We start from the raw sequence: 4,976 nt of genomic DNA, 5'->3' as shown, positions 1-4,976 counted from the left end.
CGTCTGTTATTTAAAAAAACAAAAATTCAACAAATTTCAAAACAAACTAAAATAACAGACATTAAATTACGCAAAATTTCCGTAATTCAAATATACGTTTTTTATGTAAATTTACATGTAAATGTAAATTTACAGAAGATTTATAAACAATTTTCTTTTTTTTTTTTTGGTATTATGGTAAATTTCCATGTCTATTTCATTTTCCATTTTTCAAATGTATTTAAAATAAACATGTAAGAAAAAAGAGAGAAAAAGTCTGTAAAATTACATTTTTTACAGTTTTTAAATAAGTAATAAAATAAAATAAAATAAATAAATAAATAAATACAAATTGAAGTCATGAAAAAAAAATATATAGAACATTGCTGACGTCCTCATTTCTCAAAAAACTTATAAATCACACAGAATGAGTTTTTTTTAGAAAGGTAAACTGCACACAGTTTCCTGTGAGGGCTGAATCTGGGGGTAGGGTGGGATTAGGGCAATACAAAATACAGTTTGTCCAGAATGAAAACAATGGAAACCTATGTAATGTCCCCACAATTCACAAAAACAAATGTGCGTGTGTGTGTGTGTGTATTGATTTAATGCTGTAAAAATATTTTAGGGGTGTTACACACATTAACATGCTTTTCGTGTGATTTCACACTGGATAAATTTGCAGTATTCTCCTATTATTTTACGATTTTTATCTGTGTTTCAGAATAACGTAAAACAAAACATAAAATAAAACAGTAAAATTCAGTAGAATTATGCCTTTTTAAACAATGTGAATCATCACAAATGTTTGAGTAAATTCTGATTTACACATATTGAGTGCTAACTTCAGTCCCATACTGTATACAAATACAGTTTTCATTACTGTTCCGTTACAATGTGACTGTGACTTGAATTTTTGGGGAGAAAATTCACTTGATGAATGCGATCGTCAATGCTGTAAATGACTGATTTGTGTCTAAAACAGAACATAATTAGGTGCTAAAAAGTTGAACAAATATCTAAATGTTGCTGCAGTATGTACAGTATGTGGCCTTCTGTTCTGTTCTATTTTTTTTACTCTGTGAATCCACTGCATTTCTTTCAACTCACAAGAACACAGTGTACCTTTCTTAGTGGCATATAGCGACTCTTGGAAGTGTTCTGCTTCACATCAGTGAAACACAAAGCCAGTGTGAATTATTAACAGGTATCTGAGGTCCAGGCTGATTCTCTGCCATACCTCATGCTGTCGAATTGTCCCTTTCTTTGTCTTTCACTCTGTTCCCCCACCTGCCTTAAATCTACTTCTCTCCCTGACTTTCACAGAAGTAGCATCCTGTGCCAAAAAAAAAAAGAAAAAAAAAAGAGACTGTAATACTGAAATCATCAGAGAAACTTACATTTTACTTGAGGAAATATAGTTAATGTGTCTTTATTATGCCTTTTAGTAACTTAGTTATGTTTGAGAATGCATTATAACAGTATAAAAACACCAAGTGCACAATAAGAGTTACTGCTTTCTGAATGAATGATCAGTTATACTTACTTTCTGTACAAATCTACAAACAGTGCTGGGTATAAAATGCATTCTGTTACTGATTACATCATGCAAATTGTAGTTGGTAATGTAATCACTCATTAACTACATCTTTTACACATAACTCTTTCTGTACAGTATTGCAGGAAAATGGTTAATTCACACAAATGAATATGATTTGTTTTATATGAAAAGTGTGATTTTTATGTGATATCGGGTTGTTTGTGATGTTTATATTCCTTTTAATCTAACTTCTTTTAACTTAACATATAGTGTAAGCAAACATAGGGGTATGAATAATTTTGGGCTTGATTGTATAGGTCATGGGTGCCCAAACTCGGTCCTGCAGGGCCGGTGTCCTGCATAGTTTAGATCCAACTTCCTTTAACAAACCTGACTTTAAGTTTCTAGTATACACAGTGAAAGCTTAATTAGCTTTTTCAGGTGTATTTGATTAGAGTTGGAGCTAAACTCTCCTGGACACCTGCCCTCCAGGACTGAGTTTGGATGCCCCTGATATGTATTTTTGTTGCATAAGCACATGTTCTTCTTGTGCTCAAATAAATCACTCATATACGTCTCTGTCTATTATTTTACAAGTGGTATGTGAAAAGACTAAAACAGCAGTTAGAAACCTTCAGTACATGTGTGGTCATCAATCTGCAGAGGGAGAAAAGCACAGGACATAGAAAAAGTGTCATCAAATTCAAAACATACACTTAGAGGACGTGTGGCTTTTGACCTACTACTTTACTGTATTGCTCCAGGACTAATTTCATATTTTTGTTTATAAAATAATAAAATGTTTAGTGTGGTGCAATTTTTATGTTTAGTTTTTACATTATTTACGCATATGTAACTTTTTTCATTTTGAGCATTAAAAACTCTAGATGATGGGTAGTAAAGCCCAAAGTGTCTTCTTTCCAAAGACATATGAATTGTAAATGTAGACCAAATTATTCATCAACTGTTACTGGTTTAGTTTGGGAAAGTCATTTTTGAGAAATGACGGTGAGGGAGAGAAGGACACCAATATTGTCATGTTCACCAATGATCCAGCCTGCAGATTGCTGGTATACACATAGATCGCCAACAGGCTACAAATCCGCCATTTCAAGAACTACAAGTTCCAGTCATGGACCATGCACTCACACCTGTTCCTGATGCAGTTTGATTATACTCACACAGCTGAAGCTGCTCAAAGACTGATTAGTTGGACTATTTATCCAGCACATAAACACACAGACTTTGCTGAGTCTTGTTTATCTGTCTTTGTGAACACGATGACGCGTTTTTCTGGACTTGTCCTTCTGTGTTTGATCTCTGCTTTGTTTTCTTGTTTTGATGCCTTTTCCGCTGTACTGTTTACCTGTTTATTGACCACGACTTTGGATATGCCTGCACATATCTGTTAAAATTGTTACTGTTTAAATTTAGGTGGGTATAAATCCCCAAAAGTGAGGAGAGAGTTGGCTTTGGAACTAAAATATGCAGGATTCCGGCCCTCCAAGACCAAGTTTGGGCAGCCCTGGTGTAAATAATGAATCAATGCTATTGTGGATAATATATAGCAATTCATGAAAAGGAAAAAAAATCAGATTATGAGTATTTTAAAATGTAATATATTCAGGGTGATAAAATGGTGAAAACTACAGTGGTATTTACTGTGCAGTTGACCAAATTAGCCTATGCAATTGAAAGTATGGATTGGAAGTGTGTAAAACTCAAAGGATCATGCAGAATTTACAGTGGAATTTAAGTTTGCATGTGAATATTCCATGCGGGCCTGGTAATACTGCATTATGACCTACATAAGTTAAGTCTTTGATCTTCCCTTGAGGTGTCATCCATCCACTTCTTATACTGCAGAGACGTCTTGATGGCCAACACTGTTCCACATACTCTGAGCTATATCTATATCTATAAATTAATCATATACCTCGGATTTTGTACCATAGACGTGTCTCTCTTTTTCTTTCGCTTTAAACTGCAAGATCAGCTTGACTGGTTTGGTGCAGCCTGAGCTTTCAGTTCTTTTCTTTGAAGACACATGCATTCATTAACAACTGTGTGGAAAGGGCCACTTGTGTGGTCTACTTTTTTTGCTAGTTATCTAACAGCAATGAAAAAAAATGCATTCTGGACTTTAAATGTAAGTCTGCTTTACATTCTCTCTCGCTTTCCTACACAATCACAAGCAGGCAACACAAAAAAGATGGTGACAGCCACTTCCCTGTTCCCTGAGCTCTCGTTAAAAACAGTCCTCTGACATGGACCTTTTCTCTAAGTGTGGTCAAGCAATAGAGGGAGCGAAAGAAAGGACTACATAAATGAAGTCATAGGTAAAAAAAAGAAAGGTAAAAGAACGTTGCTGACAAAAAAATATATGAAACAGAAAATAGAAAAGAGGTGAGTAAAGGTTAAAGGAATGGTTCACTCAAAAGAACACTTGTGTTATTATTTATTGTCGATTATGTTCAAAACCTTTGTTCAAGCACAAAAAGACATTGTTAACAATCCGTTTATGGTTTACAATGCTTTCTTTAAAATGTAAAGCAAAAAAAAGTGAAAGGGTTCAAGAAGCATTTCAAAAGTGTTGTAAAGCACATACTTTATCCTTGCGTAATGTTGTGAATATAAAACTGAAGCTGTTATACTGTAGTATTTATTTATATCAGCAAAAAAGTGTGGAAGGAAGTTTTTTTGTATAATGAACATGTCACCATTTTTCTCAGAAGACTTGAAATTTTCCCCAGATGTTGGTAAAAAACGATGAAATCCTTATATGCAAAGAAAACTAATCTAATTAGTTCACAAATGAAGTTTTGTGTAATAAAAGGAAATGACAAATGAGAAAAGGATTGAACACATGAAGAAAAGCATGTGTAAAAGGTGAAAAAAAAAGGTGTCAGTGAAAGCCCAGACAGCAGCTGAAATCTCTTTGTAGTTCTTCAGCAACTCTCTGCCATTTATTGTAAATTAATATCAGCTGCTTCAGTCCAACATCTACATCATCAGGATAATGAAGATGAAGCCAGAGTGGACATTTCATCAGGACAATAATCCAAAACACAGCCAAGGAAATGTTTTAGAGAAAGAAAATGAAGCTCTAGAATGTCCCAGCCAATCACCTGACTTGAATTCAATAGAGAATACAAAATAAAGGTCAGATTTGATAGACAAACCTGAGCAATGCATGCAACTTCATCCTCCATATGAAGTCACATGCATTTTATAAAACCATGCAAACTTTATATGAAAGGTTTATAAGAATTTCATTTAAAACTTTCATATAAAGTATTAAATATGTTTCAGTAGTTCAATACTTTCTCACTGTCATTCAACTGTTATTACACATAACTTTAAAAAAAATGTTTTATTTTTATGCTTGTATTGTTTGGGTTTTTATCAAAATCTGGTTTAGAAATAATAATAAAAGAAAACAAACAATTCAGGGTTC

This window comes from Danio rerio, chromosome 11 (assembly GCF_049306965.1).
Source record: "Danio rerio strain Tuebingen ecotype United States chromosome 11, GRCz12tu, whole genome shotgun sequence".
Lineage (NCBI taxonomy): Eukaryota > Metazoa > Chordata > Actinopteri > Cypriniformes > Danionidae > Danio > Danio rerio.
This window is presented reverse-complemented; position numbering follows the sequence as displayed.